Here is a 19,814-nt window from a genome sequence, read left to right as displayed (position 1 = left end):
CTATGTGGTGACAGATCAAATGAAGCATGTCTAACTTCCCCTCACACTTCTCCCAAAAAACACTTACTAACCTTCCCCCAAGGATATTGAGATCTGCTCAATGCTCCTAAATCACTTCATTTCATGAAAAAGACTAAGTGAAACTCTGTTTTTACTTAGGATAAAAGAAGCCACATTTCTTGTGTAAAATCCTTACTTTCCCTATAGCCTAAGATCATCACTTAGCGCTTCCCATTTCATGAATCACATTAATTACATTTTAAACTTTATTATTTAAATCCCTATGCTCATTCCCATTTCCCATACTATATTAATATATAAAACCCTATATTTTAATATTATCTTGCCCCGATTAATATATAATCATAACACTATAGATATGAGGATTTAATGATTCACCCAGAATGCATTAAAAACCTCCTCGCACTCATATATTTGAGGTTAATCAACATCGGTTGATTAACATTTTAATTTCCCTGTCAGCCAATCAGCGCGCCCCCAATGTGTTTAAATTCATGGTTTATATATGTGGGTCCCCGCGCCATAGCTCTCTGCTACCTCTGGCAAGCGCCAGCTGTTAGATCTGGGCCCGCCGATTGGATGGCCCAGATCAATATCGCAACCCCTCCGTCGCCTGTACTTTACCGCCTGGGAACGGTGGTATTCCTGCCGTACCGTGGGACAGGTGGCACCCTCCCAGCATGCTCATGCCCCCTCCACCCAATACCACCTTGGCCCAAAAGTGGTGCGGGCCGATACCGCTTACTGCCCCCGCTAACCCCCCCCGCTGACATCATCGCCACGTCACCCGCTGACGTCACCTCCGCGTCAGTGCCACGTCACCCTTCCGTACACCGTGTTGTGACAAAACATCACGTCATGCTGATGTCATCCGAAAAAAGCGCCAAAAGCCGGCGACACCAATTTTTGTCAAAAACCTGTGAAAGTGTCGTTTTCGTTCATTTCTATTCGTTATTTTCATGAGACTGGTGCATGTGAATTACGTCGAAGCTACTACTAGAGCTCCAGTCCGCCACCCCAGCCAGCATAATCTGGCATCCCACTCTGCAATTCATCGTCCAACTTGCAAATTACTCTCGTGCACGTCCAAAAACATAGGTATTTACCCGTTTCACCTCCCAAAACCGTGTTTTTAGTTTTCCTCTGTAAAATTATACCTGTGAGAGCCAAATTTAAGAACAGAACAGTCTGTTAGCCCACTAAAATTCACCAGAACTCCCATTTCGCCCATTTTTCCCACAAAAATTTGACCTCCAAATAAAAACCCAGAGAACTGAGCAATGGAAGCTCCAGTGGCCTTGAACATTGCTCCCCTCAATGTACCTCATAAAGACCTGGAGTGGTTACCCCTAGCTGATAGAGATTTTCAAATCCAAGACTTAACTGGTGATGAAAACCACCTCCAAGCATTCTGTGAAATAAGGAACAGTCACCTAAGTAAGATTGATCTCTATGGGATATGTGAATCCAATCTGCCCAGGTATTACCTCCCCTCAGTAAATGTATTCCCAGATGTAATCCACTTATGTTGTGCTAATTATGAACCTATACAAATAACAGTCAAGAGTCCATCTAGAACAGTTCTCTTTTATATAACCCCTGAGCACATAAATGAGATGTTACACTTCAAACCCATCCAACCTCTGGCTCCTCTTTCTATGGGATTCTTGCTTGAGCAGGGCCCTAAAATGCCAAACTCAGAGATAACCTGCATTGCTCAAACATTTATGAGACCAAATTTCCAGCCCAAATTCCCACCTCCCTTTCTACATGTCTGGTTCAATAAAGCTGGAAGATTCATCATTGATATGATATCCTATGTCCTGGGATTCAAGACAAGTGAATATGTTGATGAGACCACCCTAGTTTTGTTGTCCACATTTACTCCAGGATAGCCCCCTGCTGTCAAATATGACTATGCCACTTTCATTGCCAACAAGATCCATGACCAACTCTTGAATCTAGACAGAGAAGGAGTCTTCAAGTATACCTCATATATATATATATATCATCTGTTCCTGTATTTCCAAACAGACAGTTTTCAGTTTCCCATCAGAAAATTGGATTCTAAAGGAGAAAGGAGGTTGGTGATCTTTTGGACCTCAGTGTTCCATGAATTCCATAACCCTCCTTACACTTACCATGAATTCATTGATTTTTTTATACATCCGGCCTCCTCTCTACTAATGAGAACTCCTCCTCCTAGACTCTCTAGTAATATGCAGAAAATTTTACAGCTCTCCAAAAGCTACAAAATAGGTGACTGGTAGTTCTACCAGAATCACACTGAAATCAGAATATATGGCTGCGAGTTGTGCCCTTATAAGCTGCCCAAATATGTGCCTATGAGACTATTTTCTCTAGAATATTTCAGGCAATTTATCAATTCATATTTTACTCACTTTTATAGTGCAAAGAAAAAAGCTCAGCTGAAAATAAGAAACCAGTTAGGCCCTTTTATTATTAATAAAAAGGAAGCATGGCAAGATGCTGATAAAATATTGGGGGAAAAACTAAAATTAAAGAAGAGTTTTTGGTGGGTACCCTATGACCCAAATGGATTTATCTGTGAAAGAAAAGTAAAAAATAGGCTATCAGCCTATAAACATTGTAGGATCCCTGAAATAGAGCAATTTGCTAATCAAGATGAGTGGGTAGTGGGCACATTGATAGAAGAGCTTACCGAGCAAGAGAAAATGGAACAAGTTATGAAAAATCTAGAAAAGACTCGTGACCTGGACTCTTTTGGACAGGCATTTTTCAAGCTGCCTCAGCAAACCAGAGTGGGTACATCATCTGCTGGAACTTCACAACAACCTGCCCAAGAAAGCACTACACCAGCTGCAGGGACATCAAAGGGCAAAGAAGTGCTAGATACAAAACAACACATAATGACAGATTAGCCAGCAGCATCCAAGGAACAGGGCCAAGGGAAAATTCCTCCTGTCCAAACCAAAGCACCAGAGATACCAGCATTACAGACTCCTCTAAATGAAGAAAAGGGTAGGAAGAGAGACAAAGAAGAGGCCACACCTGTAAGTGGACCAGTAGAGCAACTAGGGGCAAAAAGGCAAAGAATAAATCCTCTACCTGAAGAGGAAATTATTGAGGAAACCTTAGAAAGCCTGAGAGGCGAGAGGGAAACTAGCCCACAGATCTCCCCTGTAATAGAAACATCCACCAGCTCTCATAGGCAGGACCTAGAAAGGCAAAATAGTGTGGAAGTTTCATCCACAAGACCATCAAGCAAGCAGGCCTCAGATGTCAAAAGAACATTAACAGAGATTAAGGCTAGAAATGATCCATTGAGGCTGCAACTTTATGACCAATTTCTCAAGATGACCCCCACCAACTAGAAAAGGCTAATGTCTGCATATGACATTAAAGAAGGAAAAATGATCCTGAGCCACTTTAAGCCCAAGGTGCAACAACCACAGTCAACAATTGACTACATTAGAACAAACCTGGAGGTACTTGCCAAAAACATTCATCCTATGGACCAGATTGAGTTTCACAAGCAAACTAGAGAGATGGTCTACTCTACATTGGCAGATAAGGAAATGTTGGCTTATAAATTGCAGAACTCATTGAACAACACATATGCCCAACTAGATTTGGAAAATGCATCTTCGTTAGCCAAGGACAACAGGATAAAGTCCTTGGAAGATATTATCATTGAGCTGGGACATAATCCCAAGGATGCCAAAGGAATAAAAGCATTGATGAAAAAGAAGGAAGAGGACATTGCTGCCCTCAGGAAACAATTCAAGCTGCCTACTACTATGCATCCACAAACTACAGAGCTTGTACAGAAAAAAGTAGAGGAGGACATGATGGACCTGCTTATGAAAATGAATGAGAGACTAAGTGAGACAGAGTACGAATTAGAGAAAGCATTACAAGAAAAGCAGGGAGTTTCGACCTCCCAGCCACCTGAAGTAACTCCAGTAGTTACAACTACCCCTCCCACAGTTACAACAGCAGTGCCTTCCACTGTCCCAGCATCAACAGCAGCAGGTACTTCAGCAACAACAACAGCAGCGGGCAGCAGCACTACCATGACCACAGAGGAGTTAATAAAGGTTATGGAGGAATTAAAACTCCAAGTATCAGAATTGAAAGAAGCCAAAGAGAAATTGGCAAAATTAGAAGTGAATTATGACAAATCCAAAATGACTGTGGTAGAAAAGACAAGAGAGGTGAAAGCATTAGAGAACAAGGTGAAAGCATTGGAAAAGAACCTCTCTTTAGATAAGCCTCTGGGAGAAATCAAAGGAATTTTGTGGGCTAACATCGATCAATCCATTTTTAATATATGGAGATCTATTCAGGTTATATATGAGCAGATTTACTTGATAGCAGCAGCCCAGGTGGAAATTCAAAAGGCCAGAAATTTATTGGGACATATGCCCAAACAGGCCAACAGGTTAATACATTTTTTGAACACTAAAACCAGCGAAGAACTAGCAGCACTGGACATTAGAGATGAACAGGCACCATTCTAACAATCAAAAGAGTTCTGACCATGAGGACCCTGATGCAGAATTTGGAGAGGAAGAGCCAGGACATGCAAGTGGAGGTAGACTCTTTTATAGAGAGATTTGCAGTTTTACATGAAAGGGGCTTGCCAAGTCTGTTGGGAAGAAATGAAAGCCTGTTGAGACAAGCTGAGTACACGCACACGTTGAATAAACATGCTGTTGATCAAGTAAATGCTTCATCAAGTACTCCAGGAGAGGAGACCCTTCCATCTCGCCAAACCCTCTACAACAACTTGGAAAATCTATTCTATATTGAGCATGAAGTGAAACATCTTTTTACAGTCCAACCTAACTTCTACAGGTACACAGATGCTGATGAGACTTTGAGAAAGTTGCAAAGACATCAGTTACCAGAGGAGCATTGTGTTGAGTCGTTAATACGCCATTATTATTGTCACTTGTGAACGTTTATTCCACCCATTTCTACCATTCTTCATCATGTTATTTATTATAATTTATTATATAAATCCATTTTATGATGATTTATGCTCTTACATTATTTATTCTCCTTTATTTCTAATAAATTGATGATTATGCATTATTTTACCAATGATAGTTCTAATAAGTTGGTTGTAACATTATTCACCATTTTTAGCCTCCAAGGTAACTTCCAGATTGAAGATTTGATTTTTAAATCTGCCAACTTAGAAATTCGCTGGTTTAAGGAGTGACAGTTTTGCGGTTGAGATTCTGAGCAAATGAAGACGAATTTGGAAAATCCGGAACATGGGTTTTGTCCAGAACGGGCCCAATTATCTTCATGAAGAACAGTTTGCCCAAATTCGGCTTGTACAGGGAGAAACGCAGGGTTCTTTGAGCACAATTTTCTCTGATTTGCAGTTGCGGCCGTCCTCCAAATCTCAGCTGCAAAGCCAAATTCGCCTTGTTCTTGTTGATCAAATGGTTAGAGACAAACCAATTTTGTAATAGGAATTATGTTGTACTTATCCTTATTGTAACTTCTCTCTGATCTCTCTCTATTTAAATGAAAACAGAGATCAGAGATAAAAATGATGGGAGTGAGACGTGATGATGGATTTGGGGAATGAGAAATGATGGACAACGATGGTGGATTATTCATGTTGTAATTATTAAGCTTTTGCTGTTGTAATGATTCCACAATTGGCTGATTAATAAATGAATTGGGAGTTGCTGTTCACCCTTTTCCTTCTGAAGTAATCTAGCAGCGTCCGCTAGCGGCGAAGGGCCCAGCCTCTGGTGGAATACGCTGCTGCTATTGTGTATCATATCTTTTGCTGCTGTATGATATCTTTTCATGTGTGGATTGTTTATATAGTTTAGTAATCTGATGTATTTGTTATATGCTGTTCAACGCTCTGTTACGACTAATTCATTAATGGTTTCATTCAAGAAGTTTATGTAAGTGACTCTATGTTGCGTAATGAATCTTTTCGGAGTTGATTACATGTTCACTATTTAAACCGATCGTTTCTGTTACAGAGCTTTCATATTAAATATTGCTATTGGATTCATTTTGAACTCTTATTCGTGGGAACCTGAAAGTACTATTATTTCATTTGGAAACGGAAGTCATGTTCTTTGGAAACATCAGATTGCTATAATAAGTGTGTTGTGTAAATATGATAAATGCTGTTCCATAATTCATTTGTAAATATCTTCTCGTAAAGTAAAGATCATTGGAATTGCTTTTGAAGATTGTTATTTTATTGCAGAATGTGAGTAAGTTGGTTTTGACTCGTGAGATGTAGTTCTTTTGATTGATGTTTCATTTACTGCTGTTCTATTTCCTTTTGTTATTTCATTTTTACTTGCTGCCATTCCATTTCCTTGCATTTATTGCTTTGGTGTGAGAGAAGGTCCAAGGCTGTCGTGAGCCTCAGCAGACGCTACCATGCTCCCAGATCCATGGTCCATACTCTATTCCATCAATTTCTAGAGGAATGAGTTATTGCTACTATATCCTCGATTGATGGTTGTTTGAATGAATGATTTAGTTTAGAACATTTCAGTTCCTTGCTGTTCCAATTAGATTTTGTTTCAAGCATTCATTTACTTGTGGGTTTTAAGCACTATACTGCAAAACATTACTCTTAAGTAGTAGCCGCCTCAGACAGAGTACACTCTTGAAATAAAAAGTCGTCCCTGGGTTGATAATTAATGTGAGGTAATTAGGAGTTCACAAGGCACCTTTTTATCGCTCTACATTTTGGCGCCGTTGCCGGGGAGAGTGTAGCCATTTCTAAAGAGTAGTGTGAATCTGATGAGTGCCTGCTAGGGAAGAGTTGGATCTTAAAAACGGAAGGTAAGAACCTGCGTACGGAGCATGTAAAAGCCCTGCTCCCCCGTCCGCTTTCCAGCAGGACTGTTAAAGAACCTAGGGTAGAAATAGATGTTTGAATTTTTGTGTGAATGATTAGGAAAAAGATAGAAATTTTTTAAAAATGAATCACATGATCTCACGCAAGTGGTGATGTAAGCACCATCCATTTCACTAACCGATTGACAGGAACATTTGAAGAAGGAGCCTTGAAGAAACACATGAAGAACATCTTATATTATGGTAAGAAATGGCTCACATTTCTACTTTTGAATTTCCTATCAAAGATCTAGGAGGAGTGACACAAATGCACATAATTCCCCCATCTTTACCAAATTTTCATGGTTTAGCAAATGAAGATCCACATACATTTTTGTTTGAGTTTGACATACTTTGTAGAGGATATGATTATTGTACTAATGATCAAAGATTGAAAGTGTTTCCTCTTACTCTAAAAGGAGCAGCTCTCCGATGGTTCATGAGCCTAGGTGGGAATTGCATCCAATCATGGGAGGACATGAAGAACATATTCTTGAAGAAGTACCAAGACTATTGCAAATCCAATGAAGATATTTTCGGTATGATACAAGGGGAAGATGAAAGTTTGGAGGATTATGTAGATCGATTTCATTACAACCTTCAAAAATCAAAATATAAGCATTTGGAGAAAGAGATTTTAAAAACACTCATTCTTAAAGGAATCAAAGATAAATTTTTAGAACTTTTAAATCTGATAGGAAAAGGTGATGTTTTTCAGTTATCATATGATGATGTTTGTGAGTTGTGCATAAGGTATTCAAGAGGAATCTCCAGGGCTGGTAAGAATCCTAGAGATGTTTTTTCTTTGTTTTCCAAATCTGCTACAAGAACAGGAGACATAAGAGCTGAAATCAATGTGTTATTTGAACATTTTAAAGCTGATTTTATTAGCTCTCTAAATGAAAAATTGGATGTTTTGCAGGTTCATAAAAATGAAGAATTTGATGAAATGTTTTGTTCTCATGACCGAAAGGAGCATCTCATAGATACTCACTCTTCCTTATCTAGGATGGAAGTAGCATATCAAAGAGGTAAGGAAGCTGCAACAAGGTCAAAACCACGGAAATCATGGCCTACAGGTATGGTTCAAAACACTCCCTCTCCACTTTCTTACTTGCATAATCCATTATGGAATACTAATGTGTTAGGGCAGCCATGTCAATTTCAATTTAACCACCTATCTTGTTTACAAGTTGGGCATGGTTCATCTTATGATGGCATGACTACTCTCCCTCATCTTATAGCACAAGCACATTCTCCATATTCTCCACCAGCTCTTCCACAACACCTTGCTTGCCCATCAAAACCATTCACACAACCCAATCAGCCACATCATCAAAATGCTCCATTCCATACACATTTTCCTGCTCAACTAATTCCACACCCTCACCATAATAAACCAGTACAACATGCTTACAATGTTGAGCTGGCAAATTTACCCACCCTTCCCACCCATTCTATCTCACATGCGCCATTAGAGAAAACCTACAATGAGATTCAGAATGTTTCAAATGCAAAAATTGTAGAAGCTATGGAAGAAAATGAGGTTTCTTTTACTATGCATCAACAAGCTATTTTAAAAGCTCAAGAACTTCATGATATGATGGCTATGCGAAATCAAAAAAATAAAGGATATATTGAAGATTGGTTTCACTCCATCATTTGTTTGCAACATCACTCTATGCTTCAACAATTTTTGATATCATTTTTTCAAAGGAAGCCACCTTCTCATACCCTAATTTTCATTAACATCCATTTTTCAAATTTGGGTATGCGTATACATGAAGCCTTATGTCGAAAATGGCTTCACTGGAAGTACTTATACACGTAGTCATATTCATCCTTCAATCAAAGCAGGTTAGTGAATAAAATAAAACAAAATAAGGACATAAATAAGTGCATTTTATTCTTTTGTAAAACTAGGGTTTTTGTTGCAACATGCTATGCAAATCAACATCGGTGATATTTTTTTTTATAATTTGTTTTTGTAGATGAATCATAATGGAAATAATAAGTTCTACAAACACTCATTTTCATTTTTATCACCAATTTAAAAAAAATGCCTGAATTTCATTTTTTTGGCTTGCGGGCTTGATGAACTTTCTGGAAAAACAGTCGGGACAGTCATGTTTTGAGGGACCAAAAGTGAATATTTTTAAAACCTATTTCTACCCTAGGTAGCCCTTGATGTCTACTTTCTAACCCAATTTGAATCACTCAATTTGGATTTGAAACGAAAAAGTTAGAACCAAAACATTGACAGGGTGTCTAGCGGGCAGCTCAGGAACAGAGTTGGGACAGTCAGTTTTTGAAGGCCTAAATGAATGAATTTTTAAAACCTGTTTCTATGGTAGATTCCCCTATGAATCTAGTTTACAATGCAATTAGAATCACTCATTTTCGATATCGTATGGGGAAGTTATGATCAAAATACTGACTGTCTATCGTAAATCAGCACTCTTAAAACTCTGTCTTTCCGGCTGTTCCTTACAATATTTGACCTATCAATTCTTCTTGTCTTCAAAACCTGTTTCTATTGGAAATAAATAAATGAATCTATTTTCATTTCCAATTTGAATCATTCGAATCCGACATCAAACGAAAAAGTTATGCTTGAAATATCAACTGTTGGTCTAAGCCGGGTAATCGACAATGACTCTATTATGCAGGTCGTTCTAACTAAAATTGACATATCATATCATTGAATTTCTAAAACCTGTTTCTACTGGAGATAAACCTTTGAATTAGCTCTCATTTGGCTTTGGAATCACTCAATTTCGACGAAAAACAAAGAAGTTGTGATTAAAACACTGCAGGTTAGTATGATTGGCCACTGCTCTCCCGCAGGTGACAAATAAATTTTACTTTGTTATTTTCTCTTTGGATTTGTTCTATAGAAGTAACTACTTGTTAGTTTTTTTTGCATAATTCTTAGATTAGGGGAGCCGTGCACCCCTCTTTCTCCATGATTTAATGTTTTATTGCAGGTAGACACTCGTTTTTTGCAGGTCCTAGGAGAAAAAGAACGTCAATTTATGGACAAGTGATTCTTGAAACAAATTTTAATAAAACAAAGGAATTTCATCCAACTTATTACCCAACGGATTCATAATAGAAGAAATGAAGAATTGATTTCCATTTGAAGATTCATGTCATCTCTTTGCTGCCAAAACATTTTTCAAAAAGATCATTTTTTTACATAATATCATAGCTGTTGTAACTTAATTTACATATTGTTTTTAAATAAAATGTTGTTTTTTTCTAATTTCTTTTATATTTTGTGTTTCAGGTGTTGCTTCATTCAAAGTGCAACTCATCCTCAGTATCAATGCAGTGAACAGCTAATTCATTCTTTGCGTGTTTTTGCTATTTTTGCTGTTCCTTTTCGAAATGGAACAGCATTTGTGTGATTTTGCTGTTCCTTTTCGAAATGGAACAGCACTTGCGTGTTTTTGTTGTTCCTTTTCGAAATGGAACAATATTTGTGTGTTTTTGCTGTTCCTTTTCGAAATGGAACAACATTTGTGTGATTTTGCTGTTCCTTTTCGAAATGGAACAGCACTTGCGTGTTTTTGTCGTTCCTTTTCGAAATGGAACAACATTTGTGTGTTTTTGCTGTTCCTTTTCGAAATGGAACAACATTTGTGTGATTTTGCTGTTCCTTTTCGAAATGGAACAGCACTTGCGTGTTTTTGCTGTTCCTTTTCGAAATGGAACAGCATTTGTGTGATTTTGCTGTTCCTTTTCGAAATGGAACAACACTTGCGTGTTTTTGCTATTCCTTTTCGAAATGGAACAACATTTGTGTGTTTTTGCTGTTCCTTTTCGAAATGGAACAACATTTGTGTGTTTTTGCTGTTCCTTTTCGAAATGGAACAACATTTGTGTGATTTTGCTGTTCCTTTTCGAAATGGAACAGCACTTGCGTGTTTTTGCTGTTCCTTTTCGAAATGGAACAGCATTTGTGTGATTTTGCTGTTCCTTTTCGAAATGGAACAGCACTTGCGTGTTTTTGCTGTTCCTTTTCGAAATGGAACAGCGCTTGTGTGTTTTTGCTATTCCTTTTCAAAAAGGAACAGCACTTGCGTGTTTCTTGCTATTCCTTTATGAAAAGGAACAACACGTGCATGTTTTTGCTGTTCCTTTTCGCAAAGGAACAACACTTGTGTGTTTTTGCTCATCCTTTGCGAAAAGGAACAACATTTGAGTGTCTCTGCTGTTCCTTTCTCAGAAGAAACAACATTTGTGATTTTTCGAACGACATTTGCATTTTCACGTTTTTTGTATGTATTTTTGTTTTTTTGGTGTGCATTTTCTTTGATGTTCCTTACATGAAACACCGCTTTGTGAGTGTTTTTGCTGTTCATTCAAAAGAGCAACACTTTGGGAATATTTTTGAGGGCAACCCTTTCCTTTCTCTTATGGGATTATTCATAGTCAGCTCAACCACATTCTCCTGATTCTCTTTCATGGCATGAAGTACACTATTTTTATGAGGACAAGAATTATGGATTCTTTTGAAGCAAGTATTATCATTTACGTTATGATCTTTAACAGGACAGCTCCTTGATGACAGATTTTTTTCAAAAGAGACACAATTATTTATATATTACTTTACTGCATTGTTTTTGCTGTACATGATATTGATTGATCATCTTAATACCATGCTGGTTCCACCCTTCCTGGTTATAATCTTCTCTGTCTGTAATAAATGAGATTATGGGTATATTTTTTTTGACATGTTCAACTTCTTCCGCCATCCCTGCTCTTAAGGAGTATTGAGCCTCCCTCTTTTTATCATAAAAATGTGTAATAATAACAAAATTTTGTTCGTAGATGGAGGATAGGGGGTCTCATTATGAGCCAGCCTACCATGTTCATAAGATTGTAACAAAGTGACATTCCCATTATGGCCACCACACCAGGGTTATGATCCATTGGATAGCCAAATTATCCTTGGAACAGGAGGTCTCATCACGAGCCGGCCTGATCACTTTTGCTACCTCCTAGTGAATGGCAGTGTGGTTATCTGGTTACCACGCCAGCACACTGATCTCTTCTGTAGAACAGCACTAAAATTCTCCATTTATAAATTGAGGATCCTGGCTCATATGGGTTAAAAAGCAACCCTGCCGAGGCTATGGACGCCTGCTGGCAGCAACGGCTCTGCTTATGGTATTGAAGTTATATCTTTTCGTCAATTATTATTATAATACCCTTTTCTTATTTTCTTTTTATCAGAGAAGTTATTTCCTTAACTTTTTCCCTGTTTGAACCTTTATGCATGAGAAAGTGTTTTATGATCAATCACATCATTTTCAGCTAGAATACCGTCAGCAAAGCATCTTTTTAGCATATTGTTGTCCTTTTTCGTTTTGTATAAACTATCATCAATCCAAAACGTCCTATCTCTTATTCATAACTATCTTTACACACTTTGCTCTCAAAATAACCATAACTTTCACCGTCCTATCATTGACAAGTGTACTCTGCCTCCCTTACTGATATATTGTTCATTCCATTGCCTTGCCGTCAGGACCACCCCTTTCATCTGCTTTATGGTTATGGAACCCATTTTCCAATTGGAGGGGGGAATGTATGCATTATGGGATTGCATGCGATATGATTACTGCACTTTGCCATACCTTGTTGATTTGAGTTTTTCTAATTGCAATTTTGCATGCATCTTATCTGTTGATATTCAAAGCTAACACTATGGATTCAAGCACATTGTATGCAAAATAGTGCTTTGTTTACAGGAGAACAACACGTATGGGCACAATTCTATTCACAACATGACCGCACTATTGCAACTAACAGACGCGGCTCGAGCAACTTGCGAACATGAACAACCCTTCAGACCTTATGTGCTTACCTGGATTCCACCTTTTGCATCACTTTCAGCACCAAATCTGCCTACATCAGCTTCAACAACTGCCAGTATTTATATGTCATTCCACATTTTTTGGAGGTAAAACTTGAGGTAAAATTGCATAGTTTTCTAATTTATTATAAATTTAGGAGAATCTACTGAAAATCCATTTTGAGCATTATTTGTCATCCTTCATTCCACATCTTTACCACTTCCCCTTTTTCAGCAGCATATCATTTCCGAGTATGGGGGAGTGTTCCTTCATTTCTTTCTTATGACCATGTCATTCATATTCTTTATCATCCATTGCTCTTCTTATTCATTCTCAACGCCTCCCTTATTTCATGTTGTTTTACACCAAGCGTAGAATTCAACAGCTGGTAGCAACCACCTCTATTTGTTTTCTAGCATCGCATGAGGACATGCTAATTTTTCAGAGAGAGGGAGGAATTGCTATGATTGCTATGCATGATGGATGTTTTCTACTTTCTTCCTTATTTAAGGCATACAATTTCATTTTTACACAGTGCAAAAATTGATTTCCACATAATTTTTTAAAACTATGAACTCAATCCTTGTAATTTTTGGAAAACACATACGTATCATTAATACAAATCCACACAATTTCAAGAAATATTGGTTCATAAAATTTCGGAAATCATGCACTCTCACCTACAACCATTTTGTTTATATCTCATGATCCATGCATCAAAACGATCTGATTTTTGGATCATAGAAGCCTTCATATATTACAAATCTACTTGCAACATTTCAACAAAATCTGGTTTGTAGTCTTTGGGAAAATGGTTAATGAAGTTTGCTGTTATTTATGTCATATTTTGCTGCAACTTCATACATATAGTTGAATGTCAATGCCTTCATCGAGATTGCTAAAATTGAATATTCATTAATTAAGGAAGCATTCATTTATTCTCAAATTTTTATTGCTTGGTTAACACATGGCTTTTGTCTTTGGGTTGCATGAGGACATGCAATATATTCAGTTTTCGTTGCATGAGGACATGCAACATATTGAGTGTGGGGGTATGTTGAGTCGTTAATACGCCATTATTATTGTCACTTGTGAACGTTTATTCCACCCATTTCTACCATTCTTCATCATGTTATTTATTATAATTTATTATATAAATCCATTTTATGATGATTTATGCTCTTACATTATTTATTCTCCTTTATTTCTAATAAATTGATGATTATGCATTATTTTACCAATGATAGTTCTAATAAGTTGGTTGTAACATTATTCACCATTTTTAGCCTCCAAGGTAACTTCCAGATTGAAGATTTGATTTTTAAATCTGCCAACTCAGAAATTCGCTGGTTTAAGGAGTGACAGTTTTGCGGTTGAGATTCTGAGCAAATGAAGACGAATTTGGAAAATCCGGAACATGGGTTTTGTCCAGAACGGGCCCAATTATCTTCATAAAGAACAGTTTGCCCAAATTCGGCTTGTACAGGGAGAAACGCAGGGTTCTTTGAGCACGATTTTCTCTGATTTGCAGTTGCGGCCGTCCTCCAAATCTCAGCTGCAAAGCCAAATTCGCCTTGTTCTTGTTGATCAAATGGTTAGAGGCAAACCAATTTTGTAATAGGAATTATGTTGTACTTATCCTTATTGTAACTTCTCTCTGATCTCTCTCTATTTAAATGAAAACAGAGATCAGAGATAAAAATGATGGGAGTGAGACGTGATGATGGATTTGGGGAATGAGAAATGATGGACAACGATGGTGGATTATTCATGCTGTAATTATTAAGCTTTTGCTGTTGTAATGATTCCACAATTGGCTGATTAATAAATGAATTGGGAGTTGCTGTTCACCCTTTTCCTTCTGAAGTAATCTAGCAGCGTCCGCTGGCGGCGAAGGGCCCAGCCTCTGGTGGAATACGCTGCTGCTATTGTGTATCATATCTTTTGCTGCTGTATGATATCTTTTCATGTGTGGATTGTTTATATAGTTTAGTAATCTGATGTATTTGTTATATGCTGTTCAACGCTCTGTTACGACTAATTCATTAATGGTTTCATTCAAGAAGTTTATGTAAGTGACTCTATGTTGCGTAATGAATCTTTTCGGAGTTGATTACATGTTCACTATTTAAACCGATCGTTTCTGTTACAGAGCTTTCATATTAAATATTGCTATTGGATTCATTTTGAACTCTTATTCGTGGGAACCCGAAAGTAATATTATTTCATTTGGAAACGGAAGTCATGTTCTTTGGAAACATCAGATTGCTATAATAAGTGTGTTGTGTAAATATGATAAATGCTGTTCCATAATTCATTTGTAAATATCTTCTCGTAAAGTAAAGATCATTGGAATTGCTTTTGAAGATTGTTATTTTATTGCAAAATGTGAGTAAGTTGGTTTTGACTCGCGAGATGTAGTTCTTTTGATTGATGTTTCATTTACTGCTGTTCTATTTCCTTTTGTTATTTCATTTTTACTTGCTGCCATTCCATTTCCTTGCATTTATTGCTTTGGTATGAGAGAAGGTCCAAGGCTGTTGTGAGCCTCAGCAGACGCTACCATGCTCCCAGATCCATGGTCCATACTCTATTCCATCAATTTCTAGAGGAATGAGTTATTGCTACTATATCCTCGATTGATGGTTGTTTGAATGAATGATTTAGTTTAGAACATTTCAGTTCCTTGCTGTTCCAATTAGATTTTGTTTCAAGCATTCATTTACTTGTGGGTTTTAAGCACTATACTGCAAAACATTACTCTTAAGTAGTAGCCGCCTCAGACAGAGTACACTCTTGAAATAAAAAGTCGTCCCTGGGTTGATAATTAATGTGAGGTAATTAGGAGTTCACAAGGCACCTTTTTATCGCTCTACACATTGGTGGCAAAGCATGTTGCAAATTCTATAAATATATTTCTCGTATCTTTTATATGCTTGGTAAATCAAAAGCCTTGGTACCATATGCCATAAAGAGGAGAATAGGAATGAATAAGAGTCATGCGAGGCAACAATCCATCGAATCAAATTTAAATACACCCGATAAAGCTGAGGCAGCAGCGCGGAATATCAGTGGAAACAACCACCAGCCGACTCATCGAGCTTACAGCCAGCACATCGCACCAATTGAGCAGCCAGCACAACAACATTTACTTCTTCATTTATTTCCCCCTGTTTCCAAGATCATTTATTTCTCCTTTTGAGTAGGTAGAATGAGTTATTGCTAGATATTATCTCATTGAGATATTTTGTAAACATTTTTGTACAAATGCCTCCCCAAGTTAAGTATTCGGGGTTGGTGATGCATTTCTCAGACTACGTTGTATCTCTGAAAACTTTCTGAATACAAAAGCTGTTGGAATCCATTGTTGCTGGACTCTCTGGATGTGGAATTGATGGTAGAGGACCATGTTACAAAATTCTTGAATCATTGCATGGATCAATAAGTCTTTCTAACTTATGTTTTACAGTTTCTACGTTTTATATATCATCTATGTTTCATAATCTAAATAACGGGGAAAAAGAATAACTCAGAACTTGCTTGACTGCACTCTGTGTTCAATCTATGTCATTGTTAATGTTTTCTTCAGAATTAGCATAAACAAGAATTCTTAATTGCTCCTGTTTCCCCTGGTTCTTACATCTTTAATATTAGCTAAGGAATTCTTAATTTCCCCCTAGTAATAATCATCCACTTTCCCTCTGTCTGCATGATGAAGGATTCTTAACTGCCCTTCACCCATTGACTCCATCCCATCTAATTCCAACTTATAAATTGTTCCTTGATTGATTACCTTGCTTTGTAGTACCACCCTCTGTCTAAGAAACCATATCCAGCAATTCATCCTCATAGACTCCATTAGCCCAATGGACTGAAATTTTTAGATTTACACCTCTATTCTGTTGAATATCACCATCCAAAAATCAAACAAACCCTTGTACTTCATAACTAGCCTAATATACCTTAAACAAAGCTAAATTATAAAAAAAGAGCCCTCTCTGGATGCAGATTGGCTAGAACCTGCATCTAAAAGATTAGTCTGTGGTTACCTCGGCAGTATTCCCTTTCTTACAACTTTTGGGAACAACCTGAGTGATAAGTTGAAAATAATTATATTATTTTGTATTAATGGAGAAAATGGTTACATAGTTGTAACGTATCTCCCTAGTTTAGGATTAGTTCCTAGAGTTTAGGGGTTTGGTTACAACTTCCTAATTCCTGGTGTTGTACATAAATGATGTAATCTCTCATTCATGAATAATAGAGTGTACGAGAGTGATCTCTCTGTTCTGAGTGTAGTCTCCAGGTGTAGGCCTCACCTGTGAGCTACATCTCCTTCATTTTCAATTCTGTTCACATTTTATCTTGGTATCAGAGCTCAGAGTGGGTGAGCCTGATCTTATATCACCTCTTGTGACTGAAGTGCCTTTGTGGCCAACTTTCCTTGTGGTAGAATTGCCTGTGTGGTTTGAGGTGCCTCTATGGCCGCGTGTACACAAAGAGCTTTGTGCTCAATTGAGCAAGTGGACTGCAGAACACCTGGCTTGGACTCGGATGTTTTTTTTTTCTCTGAGTAGAAGGGAATTGGCGCGTTTTTCGCACTGACAGTAGTGCTAGGAAGATGAATTGGCGCGACTATTCATTTATTAATCGCGCTAGAGCACCAAAATACTAGATTGGAGCGGAATTTCACAGATTAATCACGCCAGCAAACTTTACTCTAACCGATTTTCTCTCGGCGCGGATTTTTCGCTCGGGAACGCGCCAATCCGCTTGGGGACGCGCCAATCTACCTTCAAGGAGATCTGCGGGAAGCCTCATCTTCGTTTGGCGATTTGTGAAGAAGCATATCGGAGAAGTTGCAGATCTATCCAGGAGAGGCAGATCGGATCAGTTTTGATCAAATCGATTTTTTCACTGTATTGAAAAACGGCGAATTTTCTCTTTGGAGCGGAACTGATCTTGCTGAGTTGTCAGATATTTCTGGATCTGAATCAGTGAGTAGATCACAAGATCAGCAGATTGGAGTAGCCCGGTGGTGGCGTATTGGAGTTCCTGATCTGTTCGCTAGCAGCAGATCGGACTTGCCCGTTAGTGGCGCATTGGAGTTCTGGATCTGTTTGGTGGTAGCAGATCGGACTTGCCCGGTGGTGGCTCATTGAAGACTAATTCATCATAGGATCAGAAATTTATCAGCCCAATATGAATAATAGTGATGAGTACTCTCTTAAGCCAGAAAAGACGTGGTCTATTATCAGGCCAATAGATTATTTGCTTAGGGAGCAACAGTTGCTGTTATTTTTGATAGGAATCACCATCGCATCGACTCTCTTTATCCTTCAGCATGGTTTTTTGGCTTCTAATGTTAATGAAAATGGAAGGTTTGTGCCCAAAAAACCTCATCGGGTTGTTTATGAGACGCTTGTTTCTCAGTGTGCTCAGTATCATTCGGGTTCGATGGTGAATTCGGGGGCTAAAGTGCTCCTAGGTTTGAAGAGAAAGTCCCTGCGAGTTATCGTGACGGGTGGAGCTGGCTTTGTTGGAAGTCATTTACTTGACAGGCTCATGGAAAGAGGCGACAGTGTTATTGCTGTCAACAATTTCTTCACAGGAAGGAAGGAGAATGATGAGGTGCGGATTGCTCGAATTTTCAATACATACGGTTCGCGAATGTGCCGTGATGATGGTCACGTTGCAAGTAATTTTGTTGCTCAGGCTTTGCACAAGGAGCTTCTGACAGTCTTTGGAAATGGGAAACAGACACGGAGCTTCCAGTTCGTTTCTGATCAAGTTGAAGGCCTTATGCGACTTAAGGAGGGCGAACATGTTGGTCCTTTCAATCTTGGGAATCCTGGGGAATTAACAATGTCAGAACTAGAACAGATTGAAGAGGGAAAGGATGGCTCTAACAGTGATTGGCACATTCCATTGCTAATGGGAGAAAACAGTAAGGAAGATGAAGAGCAGGAGCAGAAACAAGAAGAGAAGAAAGAAGAACAGGAAAAAGGTGATAAAGCAAGCCCATTTAGAGCTGACAAATTTGAGGTAAGTCCCCTACCAAGGAGATCTGGTAGGAAGACTCAATTACCATTAAAATTGAGAGACTATGCTTTAATGTCAAAGTTTTTAAACATTGTAGAACCTGCAAATTATGAGGAAGCAAGTAAATCTAAAGTATGGAGGGCTGCAATGTATGAGGAAATAGAATAAATAAATAGAAACCATACTTGGGATTTGGTTGAATTGCCTGAAGGTAAAACCCCCATAGGATGCAAATGGCTGTATAAACCAAAAATAAATGCAGATGGGAGTATATATAAACTTAAAGCTAGACTAGTAGCAAAGGGTTACTCACAGCAAGAGGGAATATATTTCGATGACACCTTTGCTCCTGTAGCCGAATTAAACACCATTAGAATGCTAATTTCCTTAGCAACAAAACACAAATGGCAGCTACACCAGCTAGATGTTAAGTCTGCATGTCTGAATGGTGACTTGAAGGAAAAAATTTATTTAGTACAGCCTCAAGGTTTTGTGAAAAAGGGGCAGGAACATCTTGTTTGTAAATTGAAAAAGGTACTTTATGGTTTAAAACGGGCACCCAGGCTGTGGTATTAGAAAACTGACTCATTTTTTGTACAGCATGGCTTTCATAGGAGCTTGAATGATCCAAATCTGTATACCAAGTTTAATAAACAGAGGAAAATTAGTTTGATTTCTTTGTATGTAGATGATATGATTGCAACAGGGAATGCTAACAATCTGATCAAAGAAATCAAATGTCACAAGTGTATGAGATGGAAAGACTCTGGACAAACCTTTCTTACTCAAGGGAAGTATGCCAGAAGCTTGCTGGAAAGGTTCAGAATGGTTATTCTAGCAGGTTTTTCAGATTCTAATTGGGTAGGTAACTTGGATGATCGAAGATCTATCAGAGGTTACGCATTTAGCATAGGATCCGGGGTCATATCATGGAGCAACAAGAAGCAGAGTACTGTAGCTTTGTCTTCGTGTGAAGCTGAGTATCAAGTATTGTGTGCAGCGACGTGT

At 38.1% G+C, this 19,814-nt stretch overlaps 1 pseudogene; it reads left to right on the top strand.

The window, feature by feature from the left end:
• The first annotated feature begins 17,966 nt into the window (after positions 1–17,966).
• LOC149163679 (UDP-glucuronic acid decarboxylase 4 pseudogene) overlaps positions 17,967–19,814 on the top strand; it is a 160,200-nt pseudogene continuing 158,352 nt past the window's right edge.

Source organism: Pinus tabuliformis, chromosome 5_1 (assembly GCF_031772625.1).
Source record: "Pinus tabuliformis cultivar Carrire ecotype Pingquan chromosome 5_1, CPIR1, whole genome shotgun sequence".
NCBI lineage: Eukaryota > Viridiplantae > Streptophyta > Pinopsida > Pinales > Pinaceae > Pinus > Pinus tabuliformis.
Note: the sequence above shows the minus strand (reverse complement) of the source record. Positions and strands in the feature narration are given on the sequence as shown.